This window comes from Plectropomus leopardus, chromosome 24 (genome assembly GCF_026936395.1).
Source record: "Plectropomus leopardus strain MGB_pleo_1.0 chromosome 24, ASM2693639v1, whole genome shotgun sequence".
NCBI classification, from domain to species: domain Eukaryota; kingdom Metazoa; phylum Chordata; class Actinopteri; order Perciformes; family Serranidae; genus Plectropomus; species Plectropomus leopardus.
In genome coordinates this window covers 4,846,466-4,867,360 of record NC_142199.1, presented here as the reverse complement: position 1 = coordinate 4,867,360, position 20,895 = coordinate 4,846,466, and the positions used below count along the sequence as shown (strand labels likewise).

At 41.9% G+C, this 20,895-nt stretch overlaps 1 long non-coding RNA gene across 1 annotated transcript in view; it reads right to left on the bottom strand.

The window, feature by feature from the left end:
- Positions 1 to 16,699, bottom strand: part of LOC148185467 (uncharacterized) — a 33,614-nt gene extending 16,915 nt beyond the window's left edge. Inside the window, exons 1-4 of the long non-coding RNA XR_015775921.1 lie at positions 16,585 to 16,699; positions 11,372 to 11,527; positions 5,553 to 5,625; positions 4,024 to 4,140 (exon numbers count right to left, since the gene is read on the bottom strand). This is a non-coding gene — a long non-coding RNA (uncharacterized LOC148185467). The remainder of the gene's footprint in view (positions 1 to 4,023; positions 4,141 to 5,552; positions 5,626 to 11,371; positions 11,528 to 16,584) is intronic.
- Between the last annotated feature and the right edge of the window lie 4,196 nt (positions 16,700 to 20,895).

The following is a 20,895-nucleotide window of genomic DNA, read 5'->3' as shown; positions in this document are numbered from 1 at the left end:
GAGTTTTAGCTTCTCCGGCGCTAACGTAGCGGACGGCCCTCAGCGCGTGACGACTCGCACCCCGCGGCGTCAGCAGGGAGCCTGCTCAAAAGCGCCGCACACACACACACACACAATACGGGAACTCACACATAATCGGAGCACACACATTACACACATGCACGTGCACACACACACACACACACACACGAGGAACTAAGTAGTCGGTATGGAAGCTCCAGGAGCATAATGACTGCTTCTGAGGGAGACAGACAGCAAAAGAGCAGAACATTTCTCTCTGAAAACTGGACTCTTTTATGTAACGCCTCTTTATAAAGCCATAAACTAAAGCAACAAAATGTGAGCGAGGATGCAGTTAACTTTAGAGAGCTCTGAGTCATCGTTCCACGTCGCCGGCGCCGCATTCGTACCTGTCTCTTAAAAGTGTGTCTGGGTGCTTTACCTTGAAACAGATACCCCGAGAACACCTACGTAAACTCTCATCCCGCGCTAAGGTGACAAATGAAATAGCGTCAGAGCGAGAGAGTTGAAGATAAATGGCACAACCCCGGCGTGGAGCAATTAAACCTCTTTCTATGCCCACATTATTCACTTCCTCCTCCTCCCCGCTCCTCCCTGCTCCTCTCTCCAGGGGGTCCCAGCTTCACTTTGTTTGTTTTAATTATTTTTCCGTATGCAAATGCGCCTTTCCTTCATAATTGCTGCATGAGCTCTTCGTCTCTGATTTGGAAGAATAAAGGGGGGGGGGGTTAAGGAGGGAGGAACGGGAAAGAAAGAGCAGTGGTTATCGATTCCAGGGGAGCCATCTTTGGAGCAGTCATCAGCTAGTAGCAGTAAGGTAATCAATCGTTCATGTACATCACGCCAGCCCCCCCCACTCCTTCTTGTACTAGCAGCGTGAGAAGTGTTAATGCTACCTCGCGACATCAATCACACACTGTGAGACGGGCGGGGAGGTGGGAGGAAGCAGAGAGGAGTGCGAGGGGAAGGAGAGGAAGGCAAAACAAGGAGAGAGGAAGAAAGAATTATGTCAAAGGAGCGCCAAATGGAAGGGAAGCAGCAGGTCGGAAAGAAAAGACAAAGGCTGCTCTGATGATTTCTCTCTGACACTGAGAATTTCCAAAACTAAAGACATGGCCACCGACTTCAGACAGACGTCACCTCCACCTCCTCAGATTATTTCTAAAGGGCAAGAGGTGTTGAGAGGTTTAACCCTTTATCACCTGGATCGACATCAGTTTTCTTGTGCAGCGTTCAGACGCCTTTAACAAGCATTGAAACCTCTGACACATGAGGAAATTCGTTTGATGTCTTTAAATAACACGGGAAAAAGGGTGCCCCATATACAGAGGCTGCGTCCTCATCGCAGCCGCTGCGGGTTCGATTCTGGCCTCAGCCCTCTGCTGCACGTCAACCCCTCTCTCTTCTCCTTTCACGCTTGAATTGTCCAATCAAATAAAGAAAAAAAGGCCCAAAAAATTATCTTAAAAAAAAAAAGGGGAAAAAAAATGAGCAATTTGGCAATAACTGTCAAAAAAGCTATTATACAACTAAATTGTCAGACAATAGCAATGGGTTCCAATATTGCATTTTGGCCAGTGCATTTCTTAAGGTTGGGTATTGTTCACATTTGAACTAGCACCAAATGGTCCCTTTTTTGGTTCTTTACCTTCTCAGTAATGATTAGAAAAAAATAAGTCACAGGAATGATGTAAAAGGTTTAAAACACTTTGCTTGTGTTCACTTTTCTGACGTGAATTGGTAGCTCAGAGCACCATCATAATTCGGTAAGCACCCAACCCTACACTCCACACAGACCGTTTCCGTGCAGCTAAAACACTACTCACACTACAAATGAAAAACCAGAATGCCTCAGATACCAAAATCTTGTCCTGTCAGGCTTTTAGGCAGTCTCCCAAGTTAGTAAACGCAGCAAACGCATCATAATACAGACTGAGTTGGAATAACAAGAACGTTTTATAACCAGGTGTCAATGCAAAGGTCAGGACCAGAATTTGGGAAAAATCCAACAGATGCTTTGGGACCTCTCATGAAAGCCAAAAGAAACAGCAAAATCCTTTCTCGGCGACAGCGGCAGGAATTGTGGAAAATGCGGTTTTAAATCAAACAAAGACAACCACTAACAGTCCTACTGGTGTGAGATAGAGGCTACTAATCATCCTGACTGTGGTCTCATATATTCAGGATAATTATCTCAAGGTATCACAGCTAATTAGACAATGATACATTGATGTTATGCTAAAATGCTACACATACTAGCTTTAATAAACACATAAACATTACAGCAAGACCAAGGACACAAAGAAAAAAAAGAAGCTATTTCTCACTCTCATATTGCAGTGTGGATGACAACAGCACTGAATAGGCCAGACACAAACTTAAAATATGACGGAAAAAGGAAGAATGGTGGCAAATAAGAAAAACAAATCAAAAAATAAATTCATGAAACTGTATCCTCTTTTTTGCATAAATAAATCAGTCAATTTTTGCCATCCCAAAGTAGTAGAATCAGATGTTTTAGGGCAGGTGTGTGTGTGTGTGTGTGTGTTGGGATGCTTCACAGCCTTAATGAGGCGTCCTATAAAAAAACTGAAAAGGATGGAGACAAATATTGAGAGGGAGACGTGGAGATTTGGAGGGGAAGACGGGAGGGAGAGGAAGAGAGTACAGTGAGTTGGCTGTGTGCTCAAAGACAAGAGAACAAACCCCTCAAAGTCATTCAGCTAATCCATCTCGACAACGCTGAAGCCTCATCATATCGACCCCTCCCTCGGCTGTACACACAAACACACACATGTACACACATTTCACTCCTTTCCTGACAGCCCCCCCTCCTCCTCCTCCTCCACCAGCAGCAGCTCCCTCTTAAAAGGAGAGAGGGATGAAACGAGCAGGAGGTGGAGGAAGGTCAGGAGGGATAAAGGAGGGAGGAAAGAACAGCTGAGGTTCACCCTGTGGGCGATGTGGCGGCGTGGACGGTGGGTGCCTGAACGCCTCACCCCCCCCACCTGACTACTACAATAACTAGTAACCTCCCACGACTGATGGCTTCACTAACTGACCACCCACGTCTCACGTTTTCACCTCAGAGAGAAGGAAGGTCGGGAATCCTTTTTTCCTTTTCTTGTATGAAAAACCTCACTGCGAAAGCTGCGACTGCAATCAGGTCAAAGTTAAGTTGACTTTGCATCTGTATCATCTGTAGGTTTTGGTGTTCGAAGGTCACTTAAACTTTGCATCTGTCTTACTCTTGTTAATGCAATATCTCAAGAAGGCCTCAAAGGGAATTTCGAGAAATTTGACACAAATGCCTTGAACTCATAAATTGAACTGATTTGTTGGTCAAAGGTCAAGGTCACTGTGGCCTTGCGTCTGCATCATTCCCGTGATGGCGATACCTCAACAACACCTTGAGGGAATTTCTTGAAATTTGACACAAATGTCCACATGGACTCAACAATGAACTTTGTCCACTTAAGTTTTTTTGGTCAAAGGTCAAGGTCACTGTGACCACATTTTTGGCCATAACTCAAGAAGTCAAATACCAGTTACGACAAAGAAATACACAAACATCTTTTCAGAAATCATAATTAACTGATGACATTTTACACCCAAAAGGCCAACGACTGTGACATCATAATGTTCTGCAAAAGCACTTTTCTGGCCATAACTCAGCATCATAACTCAGAACACAGAAGGGCAGACATTTGTTCAGATTCTGAATTGGTGACGCTAATCTTGAAACTGTGCTGATTGTATAAATCTTGTGTGCTGCCCTGGGAAGATGTGTGTGAAGCACCCATGTTTTCACAGACATGGATGTAAACTGTAACTTGACTGGTTCACCGAGGCGGTAATTCTAATTTTAACTTAAATTAAATGATGACAGCTCTTCAGCTGCTCTGCAAGATTCATGACCTAAACAGAGGAGGTGAAGGCGATTTCAAGCTACGATATTCAGCTTTTCGCCCCGAGCCAGTGAGGTGTTTTTACTGGGCCTACCTTCCTTTCCTTCCTCCCCCTCATTTGGTCGAGTTCCTGCCCCAGCGCTTGTCGCTCAGCTTGATGAGCTGTCAACCTTGACTCGGTGTCCAGCCTGAGGCCGAGGCAATGGCCAATCTGCAATTAAATGTAAACAGAAGTGTGACGCAGTTCACCTTTCTTTTGAATGGCTCCTCTGTGCTGCATTTTAAATAATTGTGCTAATGTTTTTGAATTTTTAACAAATTAACTTCATGCTGCTGATGATCACATTCTTGAAAAAAAAAGTATAAATTCTTTCTTTTATGCAACTGTTGGTGTCCAAACATTTCATCAGAACATGAAAAGAGAAAAAAAAGACACCAAAATAAAAGGTCTCTCATAAGACTGCAGTTTCAAACTTCAAAGCAAGACAATCTTACTTTTGAAAGAGGAGACAACACATTCTTTCTTATATAAATTAAAAGCTAAAGCCATCTGCAAATATTCTCACATTTCTCAACCAAATACATTTTGTGGTTTTGCTGCAAATTTTGTCAGTCTTTACATGAAAAATGCCGTGAAATCAGTCCAGTTCTGCAAACAACAGATACATTTTGATCGCACATTTGATATACATTGTGTCAACATTTCTAATAGGATGTGGTATTAAAGTGACTAGTGGCTGCATTTCCAGCAGCAGTTGAGCCTCAAAAATTGGGTATTTTCAGACAAAACATTATCTTTTCCCAACCATAGCCAAGTGTTTTTCCGTGCCTAAATGTAACCACGTTAACCACAATGAAAAATCTGCAAGTTCTATAAATCTGCTACTTTAAAACCAACAAGTTCTCCATCCCATATGACTGCATCAGTCGTATGTTCACACCTCTGAATATGAACCACGGGAGTGTTTCGTAAATCAGTGCACTTACTGGTGGACGACAGCTCATACAAACATCAACAGTCAGAGTTGTTATCACATGGAGTACATCATGAAACGATTGCACAAAAACTACTGCTATGCTGAGAAGAAAACATCATGGTTTGGTGTAAAATAAGTACATTTGTCACTAAAGTAACTGAACAAATACCAAATGAAACTCATGTGAAATCACTCACTTCACACATAACCTCTGATGTTTTGAGCTTGTTTGACCAATCCACCTCCACTCCCTCCCATCCTGACTTTCTCTTTTTCTCCCATAAAAATGCATATGCATGAATATGGGTTGTAATTTCTGCTTGCAAAAGCACCTTAAGTATTCATATTTTGGAGTCTCATAATAAGTTATAAATGTAACATATTGGTTTGCAGAAATGTACAATACCAACATTTTTTTCAGGCAATTGAGTTAGTTTAAGTGACACTCACCTTACTTCACTTTTATTTGCAACACTAAAAATAAACTTGTAGCATTCACTGGCACTTTATGCTTCAGTGGCTGCTGTTTGGCAAAAGTTTCATTGTCTCACTTAAATGCAGCAGCAAGGGAGATACAACGATAATCAGTAGTCATAAAGGAACGGATATTGCATTTTATCTAAGTATTATATGAGGTTGAAGATACCTTCTTTGTCGGTGATGTTTTTCTTTACTTGATGGCAGACAGACTCTTGATACCTCACCATGTTTTCAGTGATCTGGGGAGAAAACATGGACATTTACAAATGGAAGCTTTAAACTGATTGAAATGAAACACTTACATGAAATTTCCTAAGTAAGGATGGATCTTTCACATGATTAGTTACCTTTGTTTCAAAAAACAGCAGCAGTATAGTGTTGACAATATGTCCCACAGATGATATTTTATAAAAAAACAAACAAATTAAAGTAACATTAGAAAGATAATCTACTGAATTTCATCCATGTACATCCTGTATATGAACTCTGCATTTCATACACAAGACATAATTTGCAAATGCCACATACACATGAGTCATGGCACACTAAGTAATACTTTATTTTGACAGTAAACTCTTGAAATGACACTACCCCACCATGAAAAATCACAGACAAAACTGAGAAAATAACCTCAGAACTATAACGTCAAGATGGCAATAAGTGAGGTTTTTTTTTTGGTTGTTTTTTTTTGCAGTCTTTTAGTAAAAGATGTGGTTCCCAGTTTTGGTATGCTTGGATTACTTTCTCTAAATCTTTGTTTGGCGACTTATATTTGTGATATTTTCTTCATCCATGCTAAATATAGCCATTATATATCTTGAAAAGGGGTTTTGAAAATGAACAGTCACAGATTTAATGAACAGGTTTACACATTATTAACGGTTGTTGATCAAAATAACCATGGCGACCAGAAAGCAGCAGGCCATTGCGACATTCAGCCAACCGCTTATTCTGTCACTCTCTCTTTCCCTCCAGCAGCGGCAGCATCCCTCCTAAGAACTCAAATAGTGAAAGCGCCGCCAGAAAAGTCAATTTTTCCTGTCCGACAGTGGATTGGCTGCCCGTGGAGAGGGGGATTGTGGGAAGGCAGGGCGCCGAGGCTCTGATGTTGTGTGGCCGTTGGCATCGTGGAGATGCTCTGCCCCCAGAACCGATGGCATTACTAAAGATTACCGCGCCATGCTTGGCAGCAGTGTGTGTGTTTTATAGTGTGTTTCTCCCATGTTGAGTGTGTTTATATGTGCGTGTGCGCCCGTGCGTGTGCAATCATTTATATGTGTAAATGTGCGTGTGAATGGACCGGTGTGTGTGTGAATTTTCAGCCTGCATGTGTGTGTGTGTGTCCCCTCTGGACAGCTGGCGTGCCAAAGCCTGTTGAGCTGTTTGTCACACTTCTCTCACTCAGGAGAGCTCAAACGGCGTGTACAGGCCTTTCACGGCTGACATGCTGGAGACTGTACTGACACACACACACACACACACACACACACACACACACACACACACACACACACACACACACACACACACACACACGGACTGATACACTTTCTTACTTTTTTATTTTTAAGCCTTGATTCTCACACTGGAAAATTATCAGGGCATGTCGCATCTGACTCTTTCAGCTCTTATTATTCTGATGATCCACGAATCAAAGTTTATTCTGTTGCAGGCGATTAGACCGACTGTAAACAAACCTGTGGGTCAGCCAAATTTTTAACACTTTTGTACGGAGGCGAAACAAAAAAGTGAACAAAGCCAGAGCTGATATTTTTTTTCAGCGCAACTGCAATTCAAGATGCAGCAAGTTTTTTAAGGGCAAATCCAAGTCAAGTTCCAAAAGTCTTAAAAGGCAAAATGCAGCTCAAGCTGCAGCTCTTTCAGGTCTTTGACTGCTGACCATTAAAACGACACAGCATTTGAACATCTTGCTTTCAAGGTTTAGTGAATGCAAAAATTCTCTCAACCTGTGTGGCCTTGCATGGTCTGCCGGAGCCTTTTTTTGTTACAACTTTCTGATTTCTGCCTCTAAATTAAGTTTTTAAGGAGTCAAATCTAAAGTAAATCAAGTTAAAGTTTAGCCTCAAGTCATAATTTTTGTGTTTGAATATGTTTCTAAATTCTGCTGAAATTTTATTAGAGGACCTAATTTGCTTTTCCCTATTTTCTGTCATATAGGCTATAATGTTACAAACTTTATATTAAATGTGGCTTAAATTTCAATAAATGAGGCAAACAACCTCATGCTTCAAAACGTTAAAAAACTCTGTATCCAGTGGTTTTTCATACTGTGGCTGCAAGACGACATCAGTAAGCTACAGATGTCTTCATATGGTCATCTGCTCCAGGCACACTACTGCAAGAGTCTAAGCTACGTACACAGATACATGCTAATATAAGGGAAATATTTAATGCTTGTAGCCGGCGTTGTTAATTTCTCCTCGATTTTGGGAAAATATTTCCTGTTGAAACATGTTCGGTTGTGTTGATTTTCAGTAGGAGAAAGTGCTGCTATACTGTCCTTCCCTTGCTGCAAATGCACAGCTACATGTTACGTCAGCGTAGTAAGTAAGTCTGCAAAATCCAATTTACAACTCACATACTGAGCAATGATTTTGATGTGTGTATTTGTTTCTGTTTTTGCAAATATGTTGGTAAAACCTGTCTGATTATCTGACTCATTAGACTCTCTTCTAACGACGTTGCAGCATCCCCAGATTTCGCCAAATAAGTCACGAAGAAGTGGAGAATAAAAACAAATAGGCCAAAAGTGAAACCCTTTAAATGTTATTGTCTTTTCTTTCTAAGCGGCATGTCAGCTCTGGATTTCCTCTGTGAACTGCCTTTGCTTTTTTACTACTATTTGCTGAAGAGTGTGAGCTACATTCCTAAACTGTGCCACACAGTATACTGCACTTGTAGAAGCAAACACTGTAGGAGTCTGACATTTTACTGAAATCTCACTGCCGTGTTCAGAAAAGTGACACACTGCTCTCTTTACAGATGTCAGAATATATGAGATGCACTCTGGCAAGTAGTAGTTTAGCATGTCTGCTCAGTTGTAGTCGGGGTTGTAATGGAGAGAACACCCACCAACGTAAGGCGATACAGCTCACTCACATTTCAGCTGGAATAAAATACATATTTGTGGGTGCATACTGTTCAGAAATAAGCTAAAGTGAACGTGTGGAGTCAGTCTCTGTGTTTGCATTATGCAGCATGTGTGTGTGTGCGTGTGTGTGTGTGTGTGTGTGTGTGTGTGTGTGTGTGAATACATTTCTGCATGAACAATTCTCCAAGTATTAATTTGGAACTGCTAATCCTTTTACATTCCCCTCCTACTCCCTGACGCTGAAAGGCTCTTTGGCTGTGGATGGTACATCAGGGCCACACACACACACACGTATGCACACACGCACGCACACACACGCACACACACACACTCGTCACAGCTTTACATGACACACCAAAACTGTCCCTCAGCCCCGACCTCCCCTGATCATACATGGCAAACATGAGAATTTGCTGATGGTTTAAAGGATTTATGGGTATTGAAGTTATTTCTTGTCTGTTTTATGACTCCCTCTGATTTGACTATGCACAAAAGCAATACCCCCCCCCCCCCAAAAATGACCGTTTGTATATCAATTATTCACCCCTGCTGAATTTGTGAGGAAAATGTTGTTTTTCTTGCATGCCTCCGCAGTGAACGAAAAGTCCAAAAACTATCATAGGGTCCACATTTGTCAACAGCAAAAACTATGTCAAAATATCTGTTTACAAACTCTCACATAACTCGGGCAAGTACAATTCAAGTCTCATTTATCTGGTTGCATGCTCAGTTCTTCCCAAACAGACAGACTTCTCTGACAGGGAACTAAAATAACAGTGAATTAACAAAAATAGCAATTATACCTCACTGAACACGAAAGCTGCTGGTCTACTGCTGCCTGGATCAGTTCTGGCATTTAGTTATGACATTTTGATATAGTTTTGCTGTTGCTAAACGTGGACCGCTATGCTTTAATTCAAATATTTTCTCAGTCTTTGTATTCTTCATTCACTGTAGAGGCATGCAAGAAAAACACATTTTTTTCCCACAATTTGAACATACAATGAAGTGAGTAGTTCATATATAGATGGTCTTTTGGGGGTGGGTGGGTGATGTATTTCTTTAATATCCTGACAATCATATTTTGTCTGTACAAGTTTTTACTAAATATTTGCCAGGAGGAGGGAAGGAAAAATGAGTGAGGAAAAGAAAGGCTAAAGACGGGAGTGAGGGAGTTAAAATATAGATAAACAGGAAAAAAGGGAGGGATGAGGACAGGAGTAGAGTCAGAAACATGAGCGTGAGGAATAAAGGAAGAGAAGATGGAAGTAAACAGTTGAAAGAGAAGTGGAGGGAACTATTTCAGGCATCCTTGGTTACGGATGTAAAAGTCCTGTTCATTTTCTCCATGGACAATTTCAAATGACTCATAGTTCTACGGTTTGAAACTCCTGATTGAATTGTCAGTACAAACAACGAAGACGCACCTTAAAACATATTTGGTTATCCGATAAAATGACTGTGGACGAAGAAACAATCGGCAATATGTTGACTACGACTCCCAAGGTGCATTTTGGAAACCAACAAGCTTAAAATTCTTTGTGTTCCACTTTTTGGTTGCTAAAGAAGAAGGAAAAACACCAGAAAAAGGAAATAATGGGGAAAGGGGAAGGATGGAGAAGAATGCAGGGCATTAACCCTTCAAATTCTGGAGTGACGTCACTTTTCTTGTGCTGCTTTCAGACTCATTTCACAGGTATTTAAACTTTTGAACCCTGAGCAAAAAGGAAAAAAAGGCAACGAGCTACATGTTAAGCAATCTTCCTAAAATTGCAAGAAATTAGTAGATTTGGAAAATTATTTTAAAAAAAGCTACAGGAAAATATCTAGGGGAAAAAGTATAAAGATTTATTACCATTTTTAGGCACTATTTTGAGGTCATTTTCCTGTTTGTTTTACTTTTTTCCCCTTTTTTTTAATAAAGAAAATGTGTTGGGGAAAACAAAGCTATAGAGAAAAACTAACCTAATACTTTTTATATTTAAATGTTTAAAATTATGTGACATGCATATTATAATTTTCTCTGTTCCCAGCTCACTTGCTTGTTTGGTTGGTTTTTACTTTCTTTTTCATTGTTTTTTTTTTAATTTCTTCGGTTAATTTTCTTGTATCTTTTACCAATTTCTCGCTAATGTTTGGGTCATTTCTTCTTTCCTTGCACACGGCCTTCTTCATGTTTTTGAAATAAATCAAGCCACGGTGCTCAGATTTCAAAGGGTTAATACAGTACTTATCATTTGTTTTACAGCTTTCAGTTTACTTAAGAAAGAGGGGAGGAAAGTAGATAAGAAATGGAAGAGAATAAGGGCAGAAAAGGGAGAAAGGAAGAGGGAAAGAGACAGGAAGTGGAGGAGAGATGATGAGGAAAAAAGGGAAAAAAGGAGGCAGGTACGAAACAAAGAAAGTGACAGATAAGAGAAAGAAATATTAGAAAAGGAAAGGAGAATTAAAAGAACGGGAAGAAAGGAAGGATGGATGGAGGACAGCAGTGAGAGAGGGCTAAAAGGACAGAAGAAAGGAGAGAGTGAAAGAGGAAGATGTCCTCACTCTGCCATCACATCCATAAGCTCCAGAGCAGTAAATTTCTTGCATTTCATGGCCGTCAGCCGGGGCCAGTAAAACGCCGCCGCTGCCGCCGAGAAGAAAGACCCCGGGGGGCCGAGGTGAGCCTGAAGGACGAGCTGTCCCTCACACACATGCACACACTTGCTCTTTTTCTCACTAACACACAATTTCTCTCCTCTTTTTGTCATCCTCACACACTCTTTCGCTCCCCTCTCTCTCTCTCACACACACACACACACACACACACACTTCCTCCTCTTCCCTCCTCTCACACCCAGTTTCTTGCTCTTTTTCTTTCACACACTCACATGGCTTCCTCTGCCGATGAGGGAGACCCCCTGGTGTCCCTGAGTCCGGAGGCGCCTACATATCCCAGGGAGCCTTGCTGTGGGACAACGAGGGTCACGGCCTTCGGAGCCCAAAGTCCCATCCTTCATTTCCTCTCATTTCGGCGAGGAAATTCCCTGGGAAAAAAGAAAAAAAATCACACAAATCAAGGGCAATCGAGCTAAGATGTGTGTGTGTGTGTGTGTGTGTGTGAGTGTGTGTCCACTCCGCAGCAAGAGAAGGAGCAGAAGGAGGGAGTGGGAGAGATAAAGCGTATTAAGGGTGTTTGGGAAGATGAGTGTATGACCCATAAAGATATAAAGAGGCTGGCGGTGTGGGCTTTCCGCAGGCTTTATCCATTAAACTGAGTCCCATGGCGCCGAAATGACAGATAATACACACTCGGACTGCTTGTAACAATCCCTCTGTCGGCCTCGACGGCCAGTCGGTCAGCGCACATGTAGTGTTAAAACACTGGAGAGAGTCAAAGAGAAAATTTAGAAAAGTGGGACAGTGAGGGACAAAGAATCTGGCACAAATGTTAGAAAGCAAGTCAGTGTTCAGATATTTTTATTCTGAGGAGCAGAGTCCGAATCACGCTGCAATGTCGAACTTTCACTCAAGTATTAAAGCCTGTTTGTTGCTCTTGTGGCTTTTTAATGCTAAATTTGCTGAGAAATTTGGACTTGCAAATGCACAATCCAAAAAAATGGTTTCTTAAGTCATTCTATAAAGGTACAGAGCTCCCCTAATTCATAAAACAATGGAGGAAGTAAAGAGAAGCGTGTTTCCTGCAGAGAAGCGTCACTGTATGTGTCGTCAAACAGTTGGGTTGCCATATGTGAGACAAAATGCTGTTAATATGGTAATGCCATATTCAGATTAATTATGGAGTTAATATTGGACCATTTTAGTTCATGTAAAGGGAGACTGTCGATGGTTTTCCATTCAAATGTAACACAAACTTTAAACGGATTTCCAGAAAATCGGTTAAAGAAAATGCAACATATTCTCATCCAAGTCAAGCCAAGTCATCACATACTGCAACTATGCGGTGGACTTCCACATCTCCATATTACGTTTTAAATGTCCCTCTGTGTCCGCTCTTTATGTTCTGGGATGTCGCTACCATGATTTTGTTTACGCGACAAAAACTTGTGGTAACCGGCGGTGGGACGTCAACGAAGACACATGCTGGCATGGATGGTTAGGATTAGGGGAAGGGGTTAAGTGTAGAAAAAAATAATCACAGTCAGACAAGATAAACACCCGACTCCTGCATGGATGTCAAGGGTTTGTTAGGCCTTTTCACCACCCCTCCCAACCGCCATATCGGTGTCCTTCCTTATTTTACATTGTGACTGGCAACGTTTCAACTTCATGCCATTCAGCAGCATTTCATGCAAACGCCAAAGGTGGGTTTTGGCGTTGCAACCTTGCGCCAAAAGCACTGTCAAAGAGGCGTGATTTTACGAGTTCTGAATAAAAATGGACTGTGAAAATATTTGGACACGAGGGTGGATTTGATGAATATATCCATCCTAAGAGACAGAAAAAAAACCCATAAAGCATCACAGGTGTAACGACTATAATAATCGGATGCATTTTTCTGCAGTAAAGTAAAATGTTACAAGTTCCACCTGTGCTTTCTGTGCTTTGAGAGGTCATTGCGTCTGATGTGATAAAGGTCCAGATATCTGATTTATCTCACATCAAACTGGTGCCTCAATAACAAAAGCAAAAAAATCAACATTCTAGTGAGCTTATGCAAGCTTTGTTTTGTCTATAGAGAGCCAAAAATGAGCTTTTTTTACTGTTTCACACTTGATGTAAAAATATCTCCTTGTTTCTGCAGGACACGAAAGATTCGGCTGCAAAAAACAGATGCAGCACCAGGTGAACAGGTGCCCCACAGGAGGGAGAGGTCCTACAAAGAGATGTGGTCTGTGTGTGTGTGTGTGTGTGTGTGTGTGTGTGTGTGTTCGCCAGCAGGGCAGCAGAGGGCCAGGCTGTCTGAATCCCCTGACAGCCACTTGTCACTCTCCCCTCAGACCATCTGGGCCTTTTCCTCTGTCTTATCTCTACACACACACTCGCGCACACATGCACACACACTCGCTCTCATGCACACACACTCGCTCTCATGCACACACTGCGCCAATGGGAGCTGGTGGTGACAGTGGTGATGGCGGGGGTTGGGAGGGCAACAGATGCCAGTTTCTCCACGTTTGTTTCCCTCCATGCGTTTCACCTCCCCACCTCTCTCCATCTATCTCTGTCTCCGTCCGTCCCTTCATGCATCCTTTACTTTTTCCTTCCCTTCTTCCTGTCTTCACCTCCTTCACTTTCCTCTTTCTTTCATTTACTCCATCCTTCGTCTCTGTCATGTTTGGGCCAGCTGGCATCTCCTCACCACACTCTTACCCATACACACACACACACACACACACACACTGAGCCATATGCTGGAGCTGACCTCCATCGCTACATTAGACCAGGGATGTAGTTTTTATACCCGCACTCTCCGTGGGAGCTAAACGATCCATAGGGGACCAGTAACTCTACTGATGCAATATGTGGTACAGTTGCAGTTCAATGAAAGCTTGAATGCAGTGAGACAAGCTGGAACGGAGCTCACAATGTAGCCTTGGCCTTATGTGTGTCAGAATTTGGTTTGCAATTATCAACATTGTCAGAATTTCATTTTTGGTTGCAAAAGCTCTAAATCAGACTTTGTTGGATGTGTTCCACGGTGCAGTTTTCTTTGATGACCCAAATTTTCTGCATGTTTCTCACACATATTGTCACATGTTAGCGCTTTGCAGTGGACTTTCGGGTCTACATATTACGCTCTAGGTATCCCTCTGTGTCTGCTGTTGACGTTTCAGGATGCTGCTGCCGTGATGTCAACAAAAGCATGTGGTAGGATTACGCTGCACGTGGTTATGTTTAGACAACAACGGCACATGGCAACAAATGCAGGGACGTCAACAAATGCACAAATCCAAATTCTGACACATATAAGGCCAAGGCAAAATTTGTTTAACATTTACTGTGAGCAAACCTTGAGAGTAACAAGCGTTATAATACTATAGGACAGGTGAGGACAACTCTTGAAAGTTATTACAGTGACAATTTTATCCTTAACTTAGCATTTGCAGGGTAATAAATACAGAGCACGTTTTTAACTTTGCATAGAGGTTTGTTTCTCTTTTGCAACAAATGCGTGGAAACTCACGTTTGTGCTTTCTAACATGAAGAAGCCTCTTTTGTGAGGAGAATTACGGATGCTTCTATATATCGCTCCACACGACTCAGACTTAAACATGTCCAGAAAAATCTTTTGATACTGACAGATACAAACAATCCCAAGTACCTGGCTCACGCTACTTGACATCTTCCCTATCAACACTTTATCTCTCGTTCCACCTCATGACTACTTGGGATTTCTGGGGTCAAAGCCGAGCTAATTAGCCTCTCCCCCCTCCTCCTGCTCTCTCCTTCCTTTCCTATCCTTCTCCCCTGCGTCCACTCCTCTTTGCTGTTTTGAGCACTTGCACACCTCTCTCCTGCACTTCCTCTCCTTCTTCCCTTCGGGGAGGACGACCCATCACCATTCTAGACGCGTAACCAGCCCCAGCCACAAGTGACAGCATCACATTCACACACAGAAAGCCATGATCCACCCGTGCACACACACACAGACACACACACGACTCTCCATCCGTCACATTTACATTTCAAACTGCCTGCGCTTCCACCAACACATCCATTATTTACCAGCCTCTGGCCAAAGAGGAGAGCACTGTATCCACACTCCCCAGGTAGTGTGTGTTCGTGTGTGTGTGTCTGTGTGTGTGTCACTGCTGCACTTCCTCTTTTGCTGCTTCCCTCAGCAGCCTGCAATTATATTTTCGAAACTTCATAAACTAAATTTTCCTTCCTTTTCTCATTTCGCTACCTTTTGCCGTCCATCTCAATCTTTTAAAAGTAAATTACGGGCTGTTTGGAACCGACAGCCGTGTCAAAAATACTGTATGTCTCCAACAGGAATGAAAACTCTCAGTAGATTTTTGTTTTTGAAGAGTTGTGGATAAAAAAACCAAACAATAAAGCTGTCTTTTTTCATTGATGAACAGGAGTCATTTGCAACTTTTTGAGCCACTTCTGCTTCAGATTTTTGGTGTTTTTGTCTGTTTTTGTGGATGTGGAGCTGTCTCGGTACATGTCATTAAAAAAAAGAAAAGTGTTTTTCTCTGCTTGACGCACAGATATGCCCATCTTTACATGTGTGATTCTCAGTGCGAGGGGTCTGCATGTATGTCCTCGCGCATTCACGCCTGATTCATGCTTCACACCCTGACCGCTGCCTTTAAAGTGTGCAACCGACATGTGCACACCGTTTGTTCGAAATGTGCGTGATTCACACTCTTCACTATGTCGAAAGCCGCGGCGGCGGGAAGACAGAAGAAGCGGCACATTCTGTCCATCTTGCACACGCCGCCTCCTTGCTGTTTTTCTAGCCTCGCTGCACCTCCTGATGCCTCCTCACACCTCCTCCATATGAGGTGAGAGCTCAGAACGAGATGTTGACTCTGGTTTGTAAATTGTTCGTAGCACACTACTTATATATCTGTTTCTTTGTCTTTTTATTTAAAAAAATACTTATTTCCTTCTGTTAGGTAACAAAGAACTGAATGAGCCAGTAAATGTTTAGTTAAGATGGTCCTTTTTTCTTTTGTTAACTAATCTGCAGCTGAAAATAGTGCCTAACAAATGCTATATTTACATCTGTTTGAGAGACATTTGCTAAAAACTACTGTGCCCAGCTTTTTTAAGAGATATTAAGAGGACATTTCACTCCAAAAAAAACCAAAAAACAGTAATATCTCTTTGTAGAAATTTCAAGATAATCCATGGACCTCATTGTGAACAGTTTCATACAGGATCTTTCTATACTGAAATACACCTGCCAACCATATCGCCTCACAGAAGGAAGTGTGCGTCTACTCATTTACAAGAAGAATGTAAACATTAATGGGCTGTAACTTTAGCTACCTCAGCAAGAAACTCTCATAAGATGGTACATATGATATCTCATGATTTAGCACCCTGTGAGTAACGTTATGTACTTCACTCAAAGTTGAGTACTTAATGTTACGTATGTAAAGTTTAGTGAAAAGAAACATGATACCTTAAGATACCCCAATGTTCACTTGGTTTCACACAGTTCTGGACACTGGTCTGCTGGGAGACATGGATGGACTCCTGAATGGGCCAACTGGACCGAGGCGAGGGCCCTCCTGGACTTTACCTGCAAACTACAGAGAGAGAGACTTAAAATGACCATGTAGAGACACAAAATACCCCCAAAACATGCAAAGAAACACAAAATAACTACAAAACAGACATAAGACCTCAATGAGACAAAAAATTACCCAGAAAACATGATGCAAGATTACCCCAGGAAGACATAAAATCATAATAGTGCAAAGCAACTATGGAAAAACAAAAAAAAATGCATATCTAAGCCAAGAGGCCCATTAGTTTCTACATGAAACTGTTCACAACAAGGTCTGTGGATTATCTTGAAAAACCTGATTTCTGGAAAGAGACATTGCTGTTAGGTTTTTCAAATGTATTTTTTTTGGCGCTTTGAGCACCACAAGCTAAGTGCGGTCTAGTTCCATTATATTGAAGAGAAGGCAGACATCTCCACGGCAGATACCTCCAACACTAGAAAACTCACAACAAAACTATTTAGACTGCTTAACAGCACTACAGGTAAGAGTGAACTGTCCCTTTAATATTTGTGATTTACATCTTTAGTAGCAATAAATGGAGACGGACAATGTTGCGTGTCAGACTAAAGCTTTTTTGATTTTGGTTTTGTCATGAAAATAAGAGAATAATAAAAGCATTTTTGGTCTTAGTTTTTAAATAACCCAGAAGGGGGGTCAAGGCAACCAGCAACTTCAGAAAAGATGCATCAAGTGATCTCACCAGAGCTCAGTACAAATGTGTGATCACTCCTGTAATACATTTGATGTTTTATCAAAACAAATGACACTCCGCCCTGAATTGATGCCGATCCAAAAGCTCTCGCTATGGACCGGAGGTCTCTTCCTTCATCAGTGACACGCACCAAAGGATTGTGGGATTGCTGGCCAAACGTCTTGGCATGGGCCCCTGTGGTTGGCTGCTGCCACGGCGATGAAGCGGTGTGATGTTCTCTCCAGCAGACCCCCGCGATCGCTGCGCCGGTAGACCACAACAACACACCTTGGCCGGCTTTCCTGGCTTCCATCCTGCTGAGCCTCAAACACCAAAACAGCTTCTCCTCCCTCCTTCCTCCTTTCCTTTCCCCTTCCTCCTCCTTCCCTCCTCCCCTCTTGTTTTTTACCTTACTTTCTCACCTAGCCAGATGAGCAGACACCGAAATAGCGAGCGGGGTATATTTATACATCTAAAACATCAGAGATGTCACAACATTGGTGATGCTAAGTGTTAGACATCTCACGTTGCCTTTAATACCGCCTCGGTCCTTACCGCCCGGACTGTGGACAGCAGTCTGTTCGTTCACACCTCTGCAGCATCATATAAGGTGTGAGAATTTCTGAGTGCAAACCACCAATGAGTTACTTTTGTCGGTAAACTTACCTGTTAACTTATAAGCACAAATTCAACCTCATGTACCCATCTTAAAATGGGATTCTTAAAGAAACAAGTACAGTAGTTATTTTAAACCATCATTTTTGTATCTTCAATCTTCAATACAAAACTAATTCAGCAACAGGCCAATAATTCTAAACCTGACACATGACACCGGCCTGTTTTCATTCAAAAGCCACCTTTCCAGGTGGCAAAATACACCAATGGATGGCGACAGATTTAAACATTGCTGGTAACAACTTAATACAAGGAGCTGGAAAGTTCCTATTGGGCGAGGGTGGTGGATGAGTCCAAAAAACCCGGACTTTCACCCCGGAGCCTTCTGTTTGCTGACTGTATGAATGCAGAGCTGGACCATGGTGTTTTTTTCTAAACCTAACCACTTGTTTCTGTTTGCATACCGGTGTTGGATGCCAAATACTTTTGTTGCAAAACCTAACAATGTGTTTTTGTTGACGCCCTGGCATTGGTTGCCACGTGTTTATGTGCTTTTGTTGACATCCCAACATGAGTTGCCACATGCTTTTGATGCCTAAACCAACCATGTGCTTTTGTGGACATGTGGGCATCAGCTGTGTGTTCAGCTGCAGGATGATATCTAGCAAGTAATATGTAGACGTAAAAGTGCATGCTCAAAGTGGTGATGTGTGACTTGTTATGAGTGTGTATTGAACGCACCTTGCTGCTCTCTGAGCAGAGTCAGCAGAGACAGTAGTTTCGCCATGCTCCCTTTTTACAGAACAAATTACCACTGAAAGTAAAATCGTTTCCAGGCGAGTGGAAACACATGGAGTCGATTCTGATATATTTTGTCTTCTGTGGAGACAGAAAGACTCCTAATCTCTTGCAACATGTGTGGGCCATACACTTGTTCTGCCTCAGTTTGGGACATTATCTTGGCATGGCTACAGTCATAGGTTTGCTCGGCACCTGTGTGTCCAAATATTCAAATTAAAAACCTGCGGTCATCTTTAAATGCACACAGCTGTTGTGTGAAAATGTAAAAGGAAAAACAAACGTGCATACGTTCAGGTTGCATGTGCGTGTGTATGTACAATTACACCACACGGACATCTGTGCGACCCCGAGGACAACAAGGTGGCCCAGTTATCTTCACTTAAGTCTGATTTGCAACAAAGCCTGACTTGTGGCATACATGCTTGGTTCAAAGATGACTGCCAGCTAAATAATAAGCACAACACCTGTTACCTGTTTGCACGCACGCCAGATCCAAGGTCGTATTCTCTTCATTAAGTCCTTGTGTAAACTAGTGTTCACTCTTTACCAATATGCAGGATTTGATGGAGCCAAACAGTCCACTGTGGGCTTTGTCTTTGATATCAGATCGCTCTATGTGAGTCAGAAAGGTTGGATTCTGTGAAAGCATGAACATTTGGCTTTCAAAGTTGTTGTGTTTTTTTAGAAAAGATTTGCAGCATGGAAAAATGAGCCTAGTTGGTGGTGAGTAATCAGCTTGCCCTTGCATCATGATATCTTCTTTACCTAAAATACATTGTGCACTCTGTGAATGAAACCAGAAACCTCATAGCCTTCGTGTTTCTTCATAGTGTTTTTCTACTTGCTGTGTGTATCACAGAGGTTTTTCCACAATCTTTTAACCTTCTGCATTTCAGAAAAAAGTAGCTTAAGTTACAGCAAACTCAATAGAGAAGCTTGTGCCAGCTGAGGCAACTCAACCGATCAGACCTTGTGGAAGATTTTGAGAATTTCTCAAAGTTACTCATGCTGGATGCAGCCATAGGTTTCTTTGCTCATGCTACACTTTTAGAACTAAAGGTGTTAACTAGAACCATAGAGGGTTCTTCAGTTTGTCCCCATTCGACAAACCTTTTGGGTTCCTGGTAGATTCCTTTATGAAGGTTTCTGGGACCCCTTGTCGGTAGGAGCTGGCTCCTTTTGGCGTGATGAAGCAGGCGTTACAAGAGGTGTTACTGCATTGCATAACTCTACAAAAGTTGATGGCTGGTGCAATAGAAATAAACCTACTAATGTTTTTAGCATGCATCGCCATGCTATGTTATCGCGAGACGAGAAGTTGCATAGTATCACTCAGTAAACGCAGTAATCTCACAATTATGTTTTATCTACATTTTCTACAGTTATCACTTACATTTTGTGCAAATATGTAATGGAAACCACCTACTGGCATATCCTTGATAACAACAGTTGCACTCAAAACTGGTGGAAACGCAGCTGATTTGCCAAATAGCCACCAAAGTTCCAAGAGTCCTGAAAGGAACTCAAGAACCAGTCCTAAACTGGTGAAAATGGGGTATAAGAGTGGTCTACCTAGAATCCTATAAAGGGTTATACCTAGAAACATCTTATCTCCCTCATCTCAAAATTTGAACTGTTCGGAGCATTTTGACCCAAAATTAATTGGTTCAAAGCCTAAAAAGTTGGTTGCAGGTGCATGGTGCTATCAGGTTGGGAACTAAAACGTGATTCCAAATTACAAGAGAATGCAAAATGCCAGCACCAGGCAAGTGCAAAAAAATAAAGAAGTAAATATACTAACTATGGCAGAATGCAAGTAAAATGAACTGATTCAGGGGATTCAGATACATTTACATTTAAAAAACAAACATTTGAGTATCTGAGTGTTCAACAATCCTTGACGATCTCTTTCTTCCAAACAGTGTTCTTTGGATAAAAGGGGGATTGAAGGGAAACCGTAGACTTACAGAGAACCCTTGAAGATCCCTCTCTTCAAAAAAGGGGTTCTTCCAAATCACATAGTTCTAGGTAGAACCTCAGTCCTTCAGGAAGAACCCTTTTGGAACCTTTTTTTCTTAGCGTGTCTGAACACCAG